We start from the raw sequence: 21,161 nt of genomic DNA, 5'->3' as shown, positions 1-21,161 counted from the left end.
AAGGGCAAGGGAAAGATGGGGAATTTCAAGAAGAATGGCAAGCAAGTTGCCACTCCCGGGAAGAAGCCCAAAGCTGGACCCAAGCCTGAAACTGAGTGCTTCTACCGGAAAGGGACTGGTCACTGGAAGCGGAACTGCCCCAAGTATTTCACGGATAAGAAGGATGGCAAAGTGAACAAAGGTATATTTGATATACATGTTATTGATGTGTACCTTACTAATGCTCGTAGTAGCGCCTGGGTATTTGATACTGGTTCGGTTGCTCATATTTGTAACTCGAAATAGGAGCTACGGATTAAATGATGATTGGCTAAGGACGAGGTGACGATGCGCGTCGGGAATGGTTCCAGGGTCGATGTGATCGCCGTCGGCATGCTACCTCTACATCTACATTCGGGATTAATTTTAGACCTGAATAATTGTTATTTGGTGCCAGTGTTGAGCATGAACATTATATCTGGATCTTGTTTAGTGCGAGACGGTTATTCATTTAAATCAGAGAATAATGGTTGTTCTATTTATATGAGTAATATCTTTTATGGTCATGCACCCTTGAAGAGTGGTCTATTTTTGTTGAATCTCGATTCTGGTGATACACATATTCATAATATTGATGCCAAAAGATGCAAAGTTGATAATGATAGTGCAACATATTTGTGGCATTGCCGTTTAGGTCATATTGGTGTAAAGCGCATGAAGAAACTCCATGCAAATGGGCTTTTGCAATCACTTGATTATGAATCATTTGATACTTGCGAACCATGCCTCATTGGCAAGATGACTAAAACTCCGTTCTCCAGAACAATGGAGCGAGCTAATGACTTATTGGAAATAATACATACCGATGTATGCAGTCCAATGAGTGTTGAGGCACGTGTCAGGTATCATTATTTTCTGACCATCATAGATGATTTGAGCAGATATGGGTACATCTACTTAATGAAACACAAGTCTGAAACATTTGAAAAGTTCAAAGAATTTCAGAATGAAGTGAAGAACCATCGTAATAAGAAAATAAAGTTTCTACGATCAGATCGCTGAGGCGAATATTTGAGTTACGATTTTGGCCTTAATTTAAAACAATGTGGAATAGTTTCACAACTCACGCCACCTGGAACACCACAGTGTAATGGTGTGTACGAACATCGTAACCATACTTTATTAGATAAGGTGTGATCTATGATGTCTCTTACCAATTTACCACTACCATTTTGGGGTTATGCATTAGAGACAGCTGCATTCACGTTAAATAGGGCACCGTCTAAATCCGCTGAGACGACACTGTATGAACTGTGGTTTGGCAAGAAACCTAAGCTATCGTTTCTTAAAGTTTGGGGTTGTAAAACTTATGTCAAAAGGCTTCAGCCTGATAAGCTCGAACCCAAATCGGAGAAGTGCGTCTTCATAGGATACCCTAAGGAAACAATTGGGTACACCTTCTACCACAGATCCGAAGGCAAGACCTTTGTTGCCAAGAATGGAACAATTTTAGAGAAGGAGTTTCTCTCGAAAGAAGTGAGTGGGAGGCAAGTAGAACTTGATGAGGCAATTATACCTTCTCTCAATTTGGATAGTAGCACATCATAGAAATCCGCTCCTGTGATGCCTACACCAACTAGAGAGGAGGCTAACGATGATGATCATGAAACTTCAGATCAAGTTACTACTGGACCTCGTAGGTCGAACAGAGCACATTCCGCACCAGAGTGATATGGTAATCCTATTCTGGAAGTCATGTTACTAGACCATGGCGAACCTACGAACTATGAAGAAGCCATCATGAGCCCAGATTCCGATAAATGGCTTGAGGCCATGAAATTTGAGATAGGATCCACATATTAGAACATAGTATGGACTTTGGTGGACTTGCCCGATGATTGGCAAGCCATTGAGAATAAATGGATATTCAAGAAGAAGACGGACGCTGATGGTAATGTCACCATCCACAAAGCTCGACTTGTCGCGAAAGGTTTTCGGCAAGTTCAAGGTGTTTACTATGATGAAACCTTCTCACCCGTAGCGATGCTTAAGTCAGTCCAAATCATGTTAGAAGTGCCGCATTTTATGATTATGAAATTTGGCAAGTGGACGTCAAAATTGCATTCCTTAATGGATTTCTTAAAGAAGAGTTGTATATGATGCAACCAGAAGGTTTTGTCGATCCTAAAGGTGCTAACAAAGTGTGCAAGCTCCAACGATCCATCTATGGACTTGTGCAAGCATCTCGGAGTTGGAATTTACGCTTTGATGAAGTGATCAAAGCATTGGTTTTATACAGACTTTCGGTGAAGCCTATATTTACAAGAAAGTGAGTGGGAGCTCTGTAGCATTTCTGATATTATATGTAGATGACATATTGTTGATTGGAAATGATATAGAATTTCTGGATAGCATAAAGGATACTTGAATAAAAGTTTTTCAATGAAATAACTTGGTGAAGCTGCTTATATATTGGGCATCAAGATCTATAGAGATAGATCAAGACACTTAATAGGACTTTCACAAAGCACATACCTTGACAAAGTTTTGAAGAAGTTCAAAATGGATGAGTCAAAGAAAGGATTCTTGCTTGTGTTACAAGGTGTGAAGTTGAGTCAGACTCAAAGCCTGACCACTGCAGTTGATGAAGTGATATATTGGAAGCGATGACTTGTTCTCGCATATCAGTTCTCGTAAGATTCTCCATACAACATATAGGGTGTACATCATGCACCTCATTAATCATTAGAGTTTGTCTTCAATTAAATAACAAATACTTTGATAGAAACATGCCTCATCGTATCCACATTCATTTAGTGCATTCAAGTCAATTCTAGATTCACTTTGCTTTTATGGGATTATATATGTTTGAAAAATACCATTATTTATGTGAATAGAGAAGGTTCTCATTAGTCACACCTAACAAAAAAATTCCATTTGAAATATGAAAATAAATCACTGTTCACGATTGTCATACATCCGACCTGGACCTGTAATATTTGAATACATAAATTGTGTACTAATGCCTAGATAAAAATTTGGAAGCATTTGCCCATAAGTTGACGTCAAAAGATGGCTAGCACACAACAAATGCATGCAAGCAACTTGGTTGTGATAGGATAGAAGCGATAACACAGAGGTATATGTGTCATCGCGTGACAACACGTTGGTGCTCAAAAGCTCACTAAATTAAGAGATTCTCCATATCACACGACAAAACCTTTGTCCGCTCGGGGTTCCACATATGCTGACAGAAAAAATGACACACGCATGCCCAAAACGCTCCACGGTGATCTCTCAGCAGCACACAACTCCCCCTTCTTCCCAAAACTTGATAGTGCACCATCCTCATTAGCTTTGATCTAGCTGTTCTCGGTCGGGAGCCACCGCTCACATTGAGCTGGAGTTGGCACTCTCACGAGAGTTGGATGTGTCTGCTCCCATTCAATCATCAGATTCACAGCTATGTTAATTATTGCATGTGGTTCCATGATTCATCTTCCTTTGACCTCTCTCGATTCACCTAGCCATGTGAAGATGCAACAATGAAATGTACTATGTGTGAACCCCGATGCCAACGGGGTCGCCAACGGGGCTCCATTTTAAATTAAATTGAAATTTTTATGAGTATGAATATTCATTGCATAATTAAGATATGATTATCATGTTCGTAACTCTATAGACTTTTATCCAACTGCATCTATAACTAATAATCCACGCAATACTGCTATCCAGCATGCATCTTAAAGTATTAAGTAAAACCAGATTATTGCATTGAGTATGATGACATGAAGTAGATGATATTTTGTCTTCACTATGTGTTCAAAGGGCAACTACACAAGCATATTTTTATCCCTAGTGGCAACAACACGATACAAGACTTTTCCACTTTCTATCACATTGGTAGCTAACTTGCACAGTTGAACCCAACTATCATACACAACTCCCTCTTCAAGATCAAACCCCAAACATGGCCAAACAAGGAAGAATAGATCAGAGAGTATATAGGAATAAGAATTATTTAGCAAAGAAACCAAATATATCTAAAAAATATTCATGAATAAATTTGATCATAGAACGACAATTCATCATATCCCGACAAACACACCAACAGATTACATCAGATGGATCGCAATCATATAGGGAAGCTCATGAGATGTATTGAGAAGCAAGAGAGAGGGAACCATCTAGCTACTGTTATGGACCCATAGTCCAAACAAAACTACTCACGGGTAATCATGACGGCCTTCAAGTTAATGGAGATGGCCACCGTGAAGAATTTCCCCTCTGGATCATGAAAAATAGACGTGTGCAGTGGCAGAAAAAATCGGGTTTACAAATCACGAAGGGTATTGAAGGTATATAATGGCACAGGGACCGAGAGGTGGTGGATCGGAGGTTAAGCAGGCCTACATGAGCCCACCACACGCGCCCCCTCCTGGTGCGTGGGTCCCCTGTGTGCCACCCTGGCCTATGTTGGAGCTCCCTTGAAGCGTCTAGACTTCATATTTCCGCTGATTTTTTCTGGATTTTTTTGGTCCCAAAAAAATAATTTTCATGGAAACTCCAAAAACAACAAATGGCACTGAGAAATTTGTGTCAAAACTATACCACAATGATATAAATATAGCACGGAACAATAAAAAAATTATAAATACATTTAAGACATGTCTGTTGGTTGTTGGTCTTACTCGACAGAGTTGATACTTCCACTCATTCCAAGATTTTATTTCTATTCTGGAGGGCTTGGCCGTTAAGGAATGATGTGATTTTTTGGAGAGGAAATGCGTCTATCATGGCATCCGTTAATATTTTGGACAACTATTGGTCCTTTTTTTTCTTTGAGTTTTACTATGTCTTCTTCAGTACTTGAAGTTAAAGACAAATAACTGGTGTCCCGTAGCAACTTGGTGACAAACCAACTTCTAGAAGTCTGTTGTGGGAGCCACTTCCGATTGATTATTGCAGTAAGTTAGATGTGGATGCTAGCTTTGTTGCTCAAAATTTCTAGCTGGCTAGCCCGGGAGTTATGGCAAGAGGCTCTGAGGGCAAGATCTTAGTTTCAACCTAGGATTTTATGCATGTTTGCTCCCGTGCAAAAGAGGTTGAATTGCGTCTATGCCTGGTGGGACTTTACATCGTTCTCAATTTGGACCATCCTATTACCCCGAAGATTGATTAGATGTTTGCTCATAGGATCTTTGAGCGGATCCACTTTGGTTGGTTTGAAGATAGAGGTGTTCGGAATCTCTCAACTACTACTGAATTTCAAACCAACCAAAGTCAAGAGAGAGGCTACCAAAGTGGCTCATGGGACTGACAAGTTTTGGCAATGTGCATTAAGTGAGAGGAGATGTTCCCGTCAACTACGTAGGCGTCTGTCGAGACTTCGTCAATCTCAAGATAATGTGTCGGCTCAGTATCTCGGAGGTCCTTATAGGGGTAAGGTGTCCGTGCGTGCATGTGTTCATAGGGGTGAGTGTATGTGCACATGTATGAAGCGTTTGTATTGTGTCCAAAAAAATCATTAAGTAATATATTGGGGTTTTTCTAAAAAAAGAACTTGAGGTCCTAAAAACTATGTAATCAAACTGTGGTAAAGTAGATTTTTATCTTCTTCTTTTTGTTTGCACGGAAATGAAGTAGAAGCCATTAAATTTGTCATGAAGTTGTTTCACTATATAAATTTGTTGTGTCAACAGCTTGGAGACAACAATAAAGTACGTGAAGATATTTTTCACAAAAGAATGGGTGCCTTATCATTTGGGCATGCACCTACCCATATTTTGTTGAGGCTCCGCGGTGTGTGAGATCGCTGATACTACTTGTTTCCATTTGACTCGGGAGCAATCCAATCATAATTCATAGGTATTCAGCTAAATATCAAAATATATTGGTAAGCAAACGTTAATATGTTAATATCACCTTGTCTCGTAGGCAAGATATAATTAAGAAGACAATTTCAAAATAGGGGGATTACAGTAGCTTAGTAAGTTGTTTCTTATTCATCGAAGTAAGAGGTCTTGGTTTAATTCAGTATCTCCTCATAGCATTTTATTTCAGCTTATTTTGTAACTTTTTTTCTTGTACTTTTCTCTTGGTATTGTTTCTTTTTTTCTCTCTTTCACTTTTATTATATATTTTTGACATTACTACACACAATTCTACATAATATTCATTTGCTTATTATTTTATTAAAATTTTGAAATTATATACGTTTATTTTAGATTCACTCTCTTTTTCCTAGCAAATTTATAGATTGTATTACAGATTCAATCTCTTTCGTGCTTGTAGTTTCATAGGTTTTCTTGTTCTGGATATCCATCTTCAAAATTTCTGTGCCGCCATTGATTTGGTTGTCATTACGTTTCAGCTTTGTTGCTTTGTGTTTAGGGCATGTACAACGCGTCGCCCCAACTAGCTTCCCCGCAGGCCAGGTAGACTCGGGTGTCAGGGACGGTGGATTCGCAGCATGTCATAGTCGCCTGCAGAAGTCGCCGCTGCTTGGCCGCGGAAAGCATGAGCGAAAGGAAAAAGGAAGGGAAGCCTACTTGTTGCATGAGTGGATGAACAAGGACAATCACATGCAGCGATTGCTTCACCAGTACAATCCTATGTGGAGGGGATGAGACCAGCATTTGCTATAGCCTCCGCAGCCCATGCCCTTAATGTGCCATTTCAGTTTCAAAATGACCTGTCTACAGGTCATGAGAAAAGAAAAGAAAAACTACGGCCCTCACCACCAACGGTTATAACCACATTTATCGTTTTCCTCTGATTAATAGCCTCATTCATGAGTACATGTCTCTGCCAGAACCACTCAATGGACACTTGTCGTTTGATCTGTAACACAAAGGACAGCTAAGCCAGCACCTAATACCTATCTCAGCCTATTTAACACACTGAAGCAACTCGATCAGAAGCACAGCCCTAAAGCCAAGTGCGACTACCTGCATTGCACCTTGCCTAACCCTAGCCATGGAAAACGACGGCGTCCCCAACGGACCAGCGGCGCCGGCGCCTACCCAGGCGACGCCGGTGGTGCGGGAGCAGGACCGGCTGATGCCGATCGCAAACGTGATCCGCATCATGCGCCGCGCGCTCCCTGCCCACGCCAAGATCTCCGACGAAGCCAAGGAGGCGATCCAGGAATGCGTGTCGGAGTTCATCAGCTTCGTCACCGGCGAGGCCAACGAACGGTGCCGCATGCAGCGCCGCAAGACCGTCAACGCCGAAGACATCGTGTGGGCCCTAAACCGCCTCGGCTTCGACGACTACGTCGTGCCCCTCAGCGTCTTCCTGGAGCGCATGCGCGACCCCGAGGCGGGGACAGGTGGTGCCGCTGCAGGCTACAGCCGCGCCGTGATGAGTGCGCCTCCCCGTGCGGCCTCGCATGTGATCCACGCCGTGCCGCTGCAGGCTCAGCGCCCGATGTACGCGACCCCAGCTCCGGTGCAGGTTCATAATCAGATGCAGCGGCCCGTGTATGCTCCCCCGGCTCCGGTGCAGGTTCAGAATCAGGTGCAGCGGCCTTTGTATGCTCCCCCGGCTCCGCTACAGGTTCAGATGCAGCAGGGCATCTATGGGCCCCGGGCTCCAGTGCATGGGTACGCCGTCGGAATGGCACCCGTGCGGGCCAACGTCGGCGGGCAGTAGCAGGTGTTCGGCGGAGAGCGTGTCATGGGCCAGCAATACTACGGGTACGGGTACGGGGAAGGAGCGTACGGCGCAGGTAGCAGCAACGGAGGAGCCGGCATTGGCGACGAGGAGAGCTCGTCCAATGGCGTGCCGGCGCCGGGGGAGGGCAAGGGGGAGCCAGAGCCAGAGCCAACAGCAGAAGAATCACAGGACAAGCCCGTCCAATCTGGCTAGCCGCGTGGGCGGCGCGCGTTAGCTTCTGCATCCTGCGTAGTGTAATAATTTGCCGTGTCGATCCGGCCATGGTTTGTGTGTGCGTACTGCTTATCTAATGTGGGCTGGTCCTCTAGTAATTCATGTACTGCTTACCTAATGTGGGCTTGTCCTCTAGTAATTCATGTACTCTTTGCTGTTGAAGTTATTGTCGCTTAATTTGGTTTTGCTTAATTTGGCTACTCATCATTGATGATCAGGTGAAAAAATCACATTTATTTTCAAAAAGGTTTCCGACTTCTGTATTATTGTGATGCACACTGTAGTATATAATATTTTGCGTTGCAAATTAGACCTTCGTATGATGTCACGAACATGTCATATTAACGGGTCATACGATCTCTCACGCTTAAATGGAAGTCATACTCTATTTCTCTCTCTCTTTATCTATCTATCTATTTATCTATCTATCTATCTATCTATATCTCTGGCTCTGTCGCCACATGTACATACATATGTCCGTCGGTTAGCAAAGTGGTCATGAATAAGTTGGGAGCGACATACGTACTTTGAAGCCTTTGGCCGGTGGTGACATCTTGCGGGCATAGCTAGAAAGGAAAGTGTCTGACCTTGTTGTATTGATGGGGCGCGTGCCGCGGGCTGGCGTGGAGCGGTGGAAAGGACATCATCGCGCGGCATGATCGATAGACTTGCACCAACTTCCCTTTGAGCAAACCGCACATGCATATGCTGGGGAAAAAATGAATCAACGTGTGCCGTGGCCAGCAATACTACAGGTACGGCGCCGATGAGGAGAGCTCGTCCAACAGCGTGCCGGTGCCGAATGTAGGCACGGGGGAGCCGGAGCCAAAGCCAGCAGCAGAAGAATCACAGAACAAGCCCATCCAATCTGGCTAGCCGCGTGGGCAGCACGCATTAGTTTATGTGTCGTGTGTGCTGTAAAAATTTGCCGTGTCGACCCGGCCATGGTTTGTGTGTGCGTACTGCTTACCTAATGTGGGCTTGTTGTCTAGTAATTCATGTACTCTTTGTTGTTGAAGTTATCGTCACTTAATTTCGTTCCCCTTACTTTGGCTACTCGTAATTGATGATCCGATGAAAAACTGCTTTTTTCCTCAAAGGGTTTCCGACTTGCATAATTATGACATACTCCCTCCATCTCATAATATAAGACATTATTACATCCAATAGTTAAGTATGAGACATAATGCAGTACTTAATATTTTGCATTGCGAATTGAAGGTTTTTATAACGTCACCAAAATGTCATGTTCACGGGTATACAGTCTCTCATGCTCAAACAGAAGTCATACTCTCTATCTATCTATCTATCTATCTATCTATCTCTAGCCACATGTACGTGCGTATGTGTGTTGGTTAGCAAAGTGGTCATGAATGAGTTTGGAGCGAGTACGTACCTCGAAGCCTTTGGCCTGCGATGACATCTTGCGCATGTAGCTGGAAAGGGAACTGCCTGACGTTGGTGCACTGATGATGGGCGCACCCCGGGCTGGCTTGGAGCGGTGGAAAGAGCATCGCCGCGGGCGGCGTGATCGATAGACTTGTGCTCATACCTTTTTGTTTTCCGACTTCAGGCGCACATGCAATTATGGTTCCTCTGCCTCCTGTTTGTGTTGCCACCTATCCACCAACCTCCTGTGGTCTCCGGGCCAAGGAGGCATGATGGACTGTTGCCCTTGGCGGCGGGAAGGATCTTTCTCATTTTTATGCCATTTTCATTCAGTTAAGGTTTGTGTACTGCTCAGTAAGATGAGGTGACGATAACTCCCCGGAGATGGAATAAGGTTTTCCTTGCCTACTCCGCATTCGGCGCCCCGGTTATCGTAGTTGAAGGGCATGTGGCGGTGTGTCTCTAGCGGATCTCGTAGGATTCAGTCGGTGCCGGTCTTCTGTGAACCAGCTTGGATCTTGTCTTCATTTGTGTGCGTCGGGTTGGATCCTTCCAATCTACAATTCTCTTCACCGGCAGCAGTTGCTGTTCATATGCATCCTCTTCAGCATGTGTTAGTAGTTCTAGTTTTTAGTTTATGGGTCTATTGAAAGGCTTGGAGGATCCAAAAGTGTCAGTTTATGTTGGAATTGCTTTGCTCTGAAACTACTGAACCAACTGCTTTCGCACCCGCGGGGGGAAGGGGGGGGGGAGATCCGGAGCAATGACCCTAATAATCTGGAAGATATCTCGATAGAAGGTCTTAGCACCGGTCTCTCATATATGTACTCCAGTTTATGCGAAGTATCCCAATGGTGTAAGACCGTCGACTAGGAGTGATCGGAATCAAACTAAGACAAAAGAACATCTGATATGAAAACTAATTTCTCCAGACATTTATTGAATTTAAGCCAACCTTAGAAAACTAAAAGAGTCTACGGACTCTTATATTATAGAGAGATGCTAGACGAATGAAGAGCACTTGCTGCTCGACCTGCAGCGCTTCTTGCCTCTCCCCCAAACCCTTTATGCGCTCCTTGGTAGCACGAATGTGATGATGGTCCTGTGGACTGTGGGATTTTAGCACGACGACTTCCCGACTGACTACCTCAAGAAGTTTTGCCGGGCTCCAATTAGCGAGGGGCTATGATAGAGGCATGCCTTTCGCTCACTCCAATGCTTGTAGTTATCGCTAGGTGATCTATTGGATGTAATCTTTGTTACTTACCGAGAAAGACTTTCGCCCCGCTTTATATATAAAGCAATGATCATCAACAACCCAGTACAAACGCACGCCAACACAACACACATACCCAATGCAAGATATAGAAAGGCACTGAGCGCGGCAACATCTCCCCAAGCACTACAAGAGCTACCGGAGTCCTCACCCGTGAACAGGCCACCGAAAAGAGATGAAGCCGCATACGATGAACCGAGAACTCCAAGGCGGTGCCTTCTGGAAGGGAACGACGCCAGAGTGCCGCCACCGTCTAACCCGAGGGTCAGAGTTTCCCTGGAGGAACACGACGGGCAATGAAGGTCCGACGACGCCTTCAAGAGGGAATGAGCTTCGCCGCCGATGGTTTGTTCGAAGATAGAGCGGGTTTTCACCCTGACCAGCACTCACCGCCACCGAACGTCACACTCCAGCTACCATACCGCCTACATGGCGATGGTCACCAGGCAGCACCAAGCCACGGGCTATGCCGATGAGCACCGCGCTACCTCCATCAAGGCCGCCGCCCCGGCATCAAAGGCCTTGACACCACCTCATGCAAGACCCGCGGCTACTCCAACCAAAGAGACGAGTGAAAAGGTCCCGCCTTTCACACCCTAGGCGGCCCCCAGCGCCGAGACCCAATAGGCCGGTCACAACCGGCCTCCATCATCCCGTCCTACTGCAGCAGGCGCAAGATAAGTTCAGTCCTGTTGCCAAGCGCGAGGCAAGCTCGGTCCTGCTGCCGGGCGCGAGATGAGTTCGGTCCCACAACACTGGGCCCGAGACCAGTGATGGACCACATATCGGAGAGGACTAGCCTTTCGACTAAGGTAGCGCCTGGATGAAGAGGAGGGGGATCAAAGGCCGATACAGGCTGCTCACCGACAGGCCAGCATCGGAGATGTCTAGCAGCCGCCGTGCAACGACCCAGACCATCGCCATGAGCCATCACCACGCCGTGGCAACCCACATCCATGTCGGGACCCCGATGGACAGCTCCGTGCCACCCGCCGGTGGCCATGGGCCAGATCCGAGCTGATCTAGCCGGCAACACCGCTTCCTGCTGTAGCTGCGACGTGCCACCGAGGTCCATGGCCATAGCCACGACCCCACCGGGCCGCAGCCCGCAGCCACCCTGATGGGAGCTCAGATCCGCCGGAGAAATCGCGCCGCCCCCACATCACCTCCATAGAAGCAGCGCCCGCAGAGCATGCAGCCCCCACGTCGCCCAACAGCCCTCCACGCCGCCTCCACAAGCCTCCCAAGTCGCCGAAGAGGCTGCCGGCGCCGCACCACCACGCCACTGCACGAGGGGGCCGCCCCGCGACGACCCTGCCTCGCATGAGGGGAGACCAGGGCCCCGCCGCCGCCGGGGGCGACGAGCAGTTGGGGTGGGGCTCAGGTACATGTTGCCTGACAAAATAAACTTGATATCGTTTAACGTTGTAAAGTGCACCGGACCGCAACTCGGCACAATGGGAAATAGAGCTAATCTTTGCACTAGGCTCACAGCATAGTGCCCGGTCCTGTTGATGTCAAAAAAAGTGCCCGGTCCTCTTCTTTATTGACTTTTGCTATTCTGAACACTATATTTGATTTTCTTCTTCTGAATGCACATCTCTAAATTTCTGCAAAAAAGAAAGGAATACACATCTGTAAAAGTTGGGGTGGTCACTATGTTATAGCTTTGTTGCCTTGTGTATAATGTACCATTTCAGTTTTGAAATGACCTGTACACACAGCCTGAGGAAAGAAAATACAACTACGACATTTGTACTAGTAGCACTCACGGCTATAATCACATTTATACATGATTTGTCGTTGGCTTGCATACGTTTGGATGTGCAAGCATTAATTTGCTTCCATATCTTTTATATTACACCCTCTGTTTCTAAATATAAGACCTTCTAGAGATTTTAATACGGACTACATACAAATGTATATAGACACATTTTAGAATATAGATTCGCTCATTTTGCTTCGTATACATTTGGATGTGCAAGCATTAATTGCATGCATATCTTTATATAGTATCAATTAATTTCTTCTACTAATGTCCTTATGTTTCTCGTTGAGGCCAGCACCAGATAGCATCAGATAGCACCAGCTGGCTCCTGGTTGAGGCCACCCACATGCTAGTTTTTTCTTATAAATTGTGGAATGGATGTTGTATAACAACCGTAAGGACAACATAGATCTAGTAACACTAGTGAGACGCGAAACGATGGAAGAAAGGCAAGGCAATGACCGTGTCAACAAAGTAGGAGAAGGGAAAAGTAGAAAAAATTAGTTGATTCTTCTTCAGATCATCTGTGTGAAGTATTTGGTTTTTGTAGTTGTGTGTTGTTCAAATATATTACTAATCCGTGAATGTCCATGAACAAGTTATTTAAAATATCGCCTCATCCTCTGTTGGTTCCCGCATAATTTCAGGTCCAATTTGTTTCATATAATTCTTTTTATGATTTTAATCTACAATAATTTTCGTTATATGAATGGAAGTTCTAAAAAGAAGTTGCACAACGATTCTGGAGATAAAAATCTCCTTTAGGGCTTGCTTGTTTAATCCCTTTCTCAAGGAGATTGGAGAGGTTTGAAGTGGATTGGGGAGGAATTTAACCTACAGGAAATTTAATCCCTCACAATCCCCTTTGATCCCTCTCAAACCCAATACAACCGAACAAGGCCTTAAGATTTTGATCTACAATGCTTTTCGTTATATGGCTCGTGTATTCTTTTTGTAAGAGAAGGCTCGTGTATTCATATATTTATATACATATATATATATATATATATATATATATATATATATGGTTTTCGGTGGACGCGGTGTTTTGGCTCCTACGTGCATATATATCCATTGTCTAAATACACATTTTGGAAAGTTGAAAAATTCGGAACGAAAATCCCGCGGGTATATCCGGACATTCTGCGTGCATGCACAAAGTTTCGGTGAAAAACGACATTTTTTGTGGCTTGTATAAAAAAAATAAAGAAATGCAAAATGAATAGTTGTAATGAAGCATCAGAAATTGTCTTTTTACACTTTTTTTTAGAAAAAGAGTAATACCCCCGGCCTCTGCATCTGGACGATGCATACGGCCAATTTATTAATTATTAACCCAAGACCTTACAAAGTCGTACAACAGTAAGATCAAAGCCACCATCTGAGCAACCTCTGTCGCTACTCCTATCTAGCTGATGAAGGGGCGCTGATGGTCTGGGCCTAATACCAAACAGACCTCGCAGCCAAACCTAACATCTAAGACCTGAGGTCCCAACCAGGACGCCTGCCGGGTATGGGCACCCACCAGTCTGCCGTACTCCTCAACCAGGACGCCTGCCGGGTATGAGGCCGCCACAGCCACCTACCACATTTCCATCTCCAGAGCTGTACTGCTGCATCGGCCTTGCCCGGTCTCGCTGCCGCCGACGCCACCACGACGCCAGACAACGTCGACCTCCTGCGCGTGTCCGTCACCACACATCTGACGCCAAGCCTCCGCCGCTCCATGTCGCCAAAGCCGCCGCTCCATGTCGCCAAAGCCGCCGCCAAGAATATGTAGAAAGAAACACCGCTCCACCGAAAGGGAGGCAGCACACACCCCCACCCCTCACCTGCAGACCCTCCCATCCGATCCCAATGTCCTTGGCGCCGCCTCCAGAAAGGTTACGGTGCACGGGGCGCCGCCGACGCCCGACCCGCATCGGATCTTGGGCTTTCACCCGGACATGGGTCAGAGTGGAGAGATGGTGTCCTCAGCAACGCCCCCAAGGAGGAAAGCAGCGGCAAAAGGTAGCGTCGCCGCTGCCGGGCAGCCAAGGCGGCCAAGGTTTCCCTCGGACACCGTTCTGCTCCACTAGAACACACCTGAGGTGGATCCGGCAAGATCCAAAACCGAACCGGGGACTGGGAAGGGATGCATGGAAGGGAGGGGGGCAAAACCTCCAGATCTGGCACGGGAAGACCCGCGCCGCGCTCGACCACCACTTGCGGCTCGCCGTCCTCACGGCCGAACCCTCAGGCACGCCGCACGCCACGCCAGCTGGGGCCGCCGCCCTGGATCCGAGGGCCTCTGCGAGAAAGGAGCGCCGAAGACCCTGCCGCCACCTTCCCCGGCGCCCGTGCGGGCTTTCCCTGCGGTCGTCTCCGGTGGCGGCGAGGGGGGTGGGGGGGGACGGCGGCAGGGGATAACCATAGACTCCCCCGAGTCGCCCTAGGGGCGACGCGAGGGACGGGAAAGTAAAAAAGAAAGATCCTCTTTTTTACACAAGCCACAAAAAACCTCGTTTTTCACGAAAACTTTGTGCACGCACATAAAATGTCCCGATATACATGCAGGATTTTTGTTCGAAATTTTTCAATTTTTGAAAATGTGTATTTAGACAATGTAAGCAAGTTGAGAAAGGCGCGGGCCTTCTGGCCCAACGACCTAGAAAACATCATGACCCGCGCGCCAGGATCCACCCAGACGCCATAGCCCTCGTGGACCACTGTGTCAAGGAGTTCATCAACATGGTCACCATCCAGGCCGAAGCGGAGTGCGGAAAGGACGGCAAGAAGAAAATGACTGGCCTCCACGTGATCAAAGCTTTCGACACCCTCGGCTACAGCAACTACGTCGAGCCTCTCACTGAGCAGCTCCGCCGGCACCGTGAGGTTACGGGCTACGTGGGAGTGGGACGCGGCAACAAGCGAGCCACCAAGCAGCGGCAGGCTGCGACGGGGCAGATGGCGCCACAGCCGTCCGACACCACGTTGGGTCCACCGCCGGCCGGCATCACGGTGCAAGGTCAGTTGCCGGCGGCCGCAGTGACGACGGCAACGGAGGAGATGGCACCACAGCCGTCCGTCTTTATGTTGGGTGTATCGCGGTCGGACGGTGTCACGGTGCAAGGTCAGGCGTCGGCGGCCACTGTGACAGTGGCGACGGGGGAGATGGAACCAGCAGCACCACGGCTGTTCGGCTTTGCATTGTGTCAGCCACCTCCACAGAAGCGTGTCCGCGGTGCGTTCTCCGGAGTTGCGCTGGCAAGCAGCTCAAGCATGCCACCTGCGTTTGACGACGAATGAATTACCGTACCCCTGCTCTTCCTGCGGGCTATCGATGGGATGGGAATATCAGTGAGAGGTTATTGTGAACTTGGCATGATTGTTGCTGTACTGTACTATTGGTGTTTGGTTGTGGTTTTTCATTCCTGGTCACCATGTGATTTTGTTTTCTTGCGCTCATGACCGTTAATGTTGCTCACCATGATGTACTTTTGTTGTTCCACGAATATAAAGACGGTCGCTCGTTCACACATCAGTCTTATCTTACAACATAGACGGTTGTGCAAGACGATACATAGACGGTTGTGCAAGACGATGAGGAAGAAGAAGAAGCGGTGAGGTGAGGTGGAAGACGGACGAGAAGTAGGGAAGCTCACCGGCGTCTCTAGAACCATATTTAAATAGCGTGGAGAAAGTAGAAGAAAGTGTAGCGGTGCCAATGTGCATACATATGAGGCGAACAACGGGAGTGGTAAAAAATTATAATCCTTATACTTCTACTCCCTCCCTTGGAAAAACGTAAGAGCATCTCCAATAGAAGATATAGATGCGAAAATACCTAACTTTTGCTTCTCTGAGGACCGAAAACACCTCTCCAATAAATGATGTAGATGCAAAAAAAAAATACATCTTCGCTTCCGGAGATGTAAACTACAACACCTCATGGTGCAAATTTGTATCGCCACCTACAGAAGATATAAAAACGCGACCGCCCGCCAGCCGCCCAACTGCCAGTTCCATTCCCTTCCGCGCGACCAGCCTCCACCCGCCTGTCTCCGCCGCCAGCCAAATCCGCACCAAATCGACGCCCCCCCCCCCCCCCCCCCCCCCCCCCCCCCCCCCCCCCCCCCCCCCCCCCCCCCCCCCCCCCCCCCCCCCCCCCCCCCCCGCCCCCCCCCCCCCCCCCCGACGGCCACCAGGCCCGCCACGACTCCCCCCACCCCCCGTCCCCCGCTGCCTGCCTCGCCGGCCCGCCGCCTGAAGCCACCGATTCACTTTCGGCCGAACCCCGAGTCGAAGCTTCTCCGGTGGCTGTGGCTGGCCTAAACGTCTTCCCTGGCGAGGTCTACGATGGGGTGGGCTTCATCCATGCCTTGACCCCCCGCCGGAGTTATTGGAGGCGCGCCACTCCGTCCACCCGACGGCCGCGACGCTCGGTGATGAGGACATAGACCTGGGGTAGGGTAATAGGCCTGACCTATACGTTCTACCTCAGGTCCTTGCCCTAGAAGCAAAGAAGTTCAAGAGTAAACAAGGTGGACCCAATAAAGGCATCGAGTGCAATCCACTCGACCTACCATTCACTTGGAGACTACTTCTTCTTTGAGTCACTCGACTATTCAACCACTCGACCATGTAAAAGACCACTCGACGTACAAGAAGACCTAAAGCCATTCTGCACAGCAACGGTCAGGCATTTACTCGTATATTTAATGATCATTCGTAGCACTTTATTACAGACATTACCTGTAACGCTCTCCCTTAATGGACATTGAACCCTGTGTAAGGAGGGGAGCTGGGGTCCTGACGCACTCTATATAAGCCACCCCCTCCTCTGGGACAAGGGTTCGCACCCCCTGTAACTCACACGCATATAATCCAGTCGACCGCCTCCGGGCTCCGAGACGTAGGGCTATTACTTCCTACGAGAAGGGCCTGAACTCGTAAAACTCGCGTGTACAACTCCTCCATAGCTAGGATCTTGCCTCTACATTCCTACCCCCCATTCTACTGTCAGACTTAGAACCACGACAGTTGGCGCCCACCGTGGGGCAGGTGTCTTAGCGACTTGTTGGAGAAGTTGCGATTTTTCCAATCCCCATCAACATGGTTTCAGGCGGAGGTTTGGCCGAGGGCCCGCGAGATCCGTCTCGACGCGCTCGTATTTGTCGCCGACGACTCCGCTTGGCTCCAAGAAGCGCCACTTGACGTCGAGGCGCTCCCCGTCCGCGGGGCAACACACTTTCGCGGGTGCATCCATGGCGTCCCCCTACGGCAGCCGTTGACTCAGTATCGGTCGGCTCATGTGTTGACCTCCCTCCTTGCAGCCCGCCGGAGCAAACGTTCCGGTCGATCGAGGCTTCAGCGGTGGGTGAGGCATGCGGTGGCTCGCCAGTCAGCCACCCCCAAGTCACGGCAATCGAGCCCGACGAAACTCTCTACGGCCTGTTCGACTGGCTCCGTAGAGACTGCATCCGAGTGCGACAGCAGCGACCCCACGGCGGAGGTTTTGATGGTCAATGGACCACGCAGTCCTCCTGGCTTCACCCGTGGAGACGGAGGCGATGGGGGCGGCGATCCGTCGCGTGTTCACGAAGAGTATCGCCCCGAACCCCTCTCTTCGCAGCGGAGGGAAGAACTTCGTCGCCGGAACATGGATGTGCTTCACACTCCTATCGTTGGAGAAACCCCTGAGGCCCAGGCCTTGGAGGAGGCGCGCCTGGCCAACTTGGCTGAGCGCACTCGACTGGAGAACCTCCAGCGTGCACTCGGCGAGCGTGCTCGGCAGCCTATCCCCGAGTCCAGTCGACGCCAACTTTTTCCGCATCCGACTCAGGTATATCGAACTCCGATCCAGAATCTCGCAGCTGCGGCCCGAATAGCGGAGTAAATTCAACCTTCCCAGTCAAAAGCTGGTCGAGGTTTGGTGCGGATCCGGGCTTTGCTCCGAGCAGCGGGAGAGCAGAATACATCAGTATCTCAGTCGCGGAATAGGATCCATACCAGATCCGTGGTTGCAGACACAGTCCAGTCGGCTCACAGCCCGAGATCGCCCCCAAGGCGTGAGGGGCGTGGGGACCGGCGAGATCAGTACAGAAACCGCGAGCAGTATGATCACCGACTCGATCACGATGATCGTCGTCGAGTGCCCACGCCTCCCCCAGGGAGTGGGTCATACGTGCCTCGGCAGCATGATGACAGACGTCCTCATAGTGGTGGGTGAAGGATTCCAGTCGACCCCAGGGAACTGGGCTTTGATGCGAGATCTATTCTCGTTCAGGGTCTGGTCGACAGAAATAGAGCTCATAGAGAAGGCCACGACAGAGATTTTCCAACCAGCAGCAGAGTGCATGTCTCAGGTCCAGAGTGCTTCAGCATTGCCATCAGGGCTGTGGTGATTCCTCCCAACTTCAGGTTGGCGACTAGAGTCAGTAAGTTCACTGGTGAGTCCAAGCCTGACACTTGGCTTGAGGATTACCGAGTGGCTGTACAGATTGGTGGTGGCAACGATGAAGTTGCCATGAAGCATCTCCCTTTGATGTTAGAGGGCTCGGCTAGAGCATGGTTGAATCAGTTAGCGCCTGGCAGTATTTATACTTGGGAAGATCTTGCCCGAGTATTTGTCAGAACATTTGAAGGTACTTGCAAACGGCCAACAGGGCTGACAGAATTACAGTGTTGCATTCAGAAACCGAATGAAACTCTAAGAGATTATATCCAGAGATGGATCACATTACACCATACAGTGGAGAATGTGTCAAATCACCAAGTAATTTGTGCCTTCAAAGAAGGCGATAAGTATCGGGAATTGAATCTGAAATTCGGTCGGACAGGAGATATGACTCTGACTCAGATGATGGAGATTGCCACCAAATACGCCAATGGTGAAGAGGAAGACTGACTCCGGAGTGGCAAGCACAAAACAGTCGCCCACGAAACCGGAGGAGGGAACTCTAGTCGGAAGCAGAAGCGCAAAGCCGAGCCAGCTGCTCCTAGAGAAGCCTTAGCCGTGACTCAAGGAAAGTTCAAAGGGAAACCCAAAGGACTGTGGTACCCCAAGAAAGTAAAAGATCAAGATGGAAATCATGTTCTAGATTTACCATGCCACATTCACACCAAGAAAGATGAAGAGGGTAATTTCATTTACCCGAAGCATACCACTCGACAATGTCGACTCTTAATCCAGCAATTCCGAGAGAAACAGCCCAAGGAAAAGGAGAAGGAAGCGGACAAAGTTGAGGATGAGGTAGAGGACGATGATGGTTACCCCCACGTCAATTCCACTCTGGTGATTTTCGCTGATGTTGAGAGTAAGAGTCAACTAAAAGTCATCAACAGATAAGTGAACATGGTCGCTCCGGTGACACCCAGTTATTTGAAGTGGTCTCAGACTGCCATTACATTCGACCAGTCCGATCACCCAGCGCACATAGACACTCCTGGGAGGCAAGCGCTGGTGGTCGACCCAGTAGTCGAAGGCACTCGATTGACTAAGGTTCTGATGGATGGTGGCAGTGGTCTGAATATACTATATGCAGAGACGTTGAGAGAAATGGGCATTCCAATGTCCAGACTCAGTGAAAGCAATATGAGTTTCCATGGAGTTATTCCTGGCAAGAAGGCTGCATCACTCGGTCAGATCGCCCTTGATGTAGTTTTCGGTGATTCCAAGAATTACCGCAAAGAAAAGTTGATATTTGAAGTTGTGGATTTCTAGAGTGCTTATCATGCTATTCTGGGCAGGCTAGCTTATGCATGTTTTATGGCTCGGCCATGTTACGTGTACCTCAAATTAAAGATGCCTGGTCCTAAAGGGGTGATCACTATCACTGGCAATCGAAAGAAGGCAGAAGAGTGCTTCCAGAAGGGCTCAAAGATCACCGATGCACAGATGGCAATAGTGGAATTGCAGGAGTATCAAAAAAATGCAGATCCAAGTGATTTATTGCGAGCTAAGAAGCCTGCCACAGATTCAGCATTCCAGTCGTCTGGTGAAACGAAGCCGATTCATATTCACCCAACGGATCCCAATGTTGCTCCGACTGACATTTCAACAACACTCGACTCCAAATAGGAAGAAGCGCTCATCCAAGTTCCTCCGTGAGAACTGGGACATCTTTGCATGGAAACCTTCTAACATGCCAGGTGTTCCCCGGGGACTGGCTGAGCATCGTTTGCGAGTCGACGCAAAGGTGAAACCAGTCAAAGAACATGTTCGATGGTCCGCCATACAGAAGAGAAAGGCAATAGGTGAAGAAGTGGCTCGGCTTCTAGCAGCTGAGTTTATCCGAGAGATTTATCACTCCGAGTGGTTAGCTAATGTTGTCATGGTCCCAAAGAAGGACGACTCACTTCACATGTGCATTGACTTCAAACATATCAATCGGGCCTGCCCGAAAGATCACTTTCCTCTCCCTCGCATCGACCAAATAGTCGACTCGACTGCCGGGTATGAGCGTTTGTCCTTTTTGGACGCTTAATCCGGGTATCATCAGATCCGTCTGTATGGACCCGATGATATAAAAACAGCTTTCATCACCCCATTTGGGTGCTTCTGTTATGTCACTATGCCTTTCGGCTTGAAGAACGCTGGAGCCACATTCATGCAGATGATTCAGAAGTGTTTACTCACTCGGATCAGTCGGAATGTGGAAGCATACATGGATGACATTGTGGTCAAGTCATGTAAAGGTTCCGACCTACTGGCTGACCTTGCTGAAACCTTTGCCAACCTCAGAAGGTATGATATCAAGCTTAATACATCAACGTGCACGTTTGGAGTTCCAAGCGGAAAATTACTCGGTTTTCTCGTTTCCGAACGAGGGATCAACGCTAACCTAGAGAAAGTGGGTGCCATACTCCGGATGA

At 48.2% G+C, this 21,161-nt stretch overlaps 1 pseudogene; it reads left to right on the top strand.

Annotated features, from left to right (window-relative positions):
* The first annotated feature begins 6,928 nt into the window (after positions 1-6,928).
* On the top strand, positions 6,929-8,019 carry LOC125524508 (annotated as a pseudogene).
* The last annotated feature ends 13,142 nt before the right edge of the window (positions 8,020-21,161 follow it).

This window comes from Triticum urartu, chromosome 7 (genome assembly GCF_003073215.2).
Source record: "Triticum urartu cultivar G1812 chromosome 7, Tu2.1, whole genome shotgun sequence".
Lineage (NCBI taxonomy): Eukaryota > Viridiplantae > Streptophyta > Magnoliopsida > Poales > Poaceae > Triticum > Triticum urartu.
Note: the sequence above shows the minus strand (reverse complement) of the source record. Positions and strands in the feature narration are given on the sequence as shown.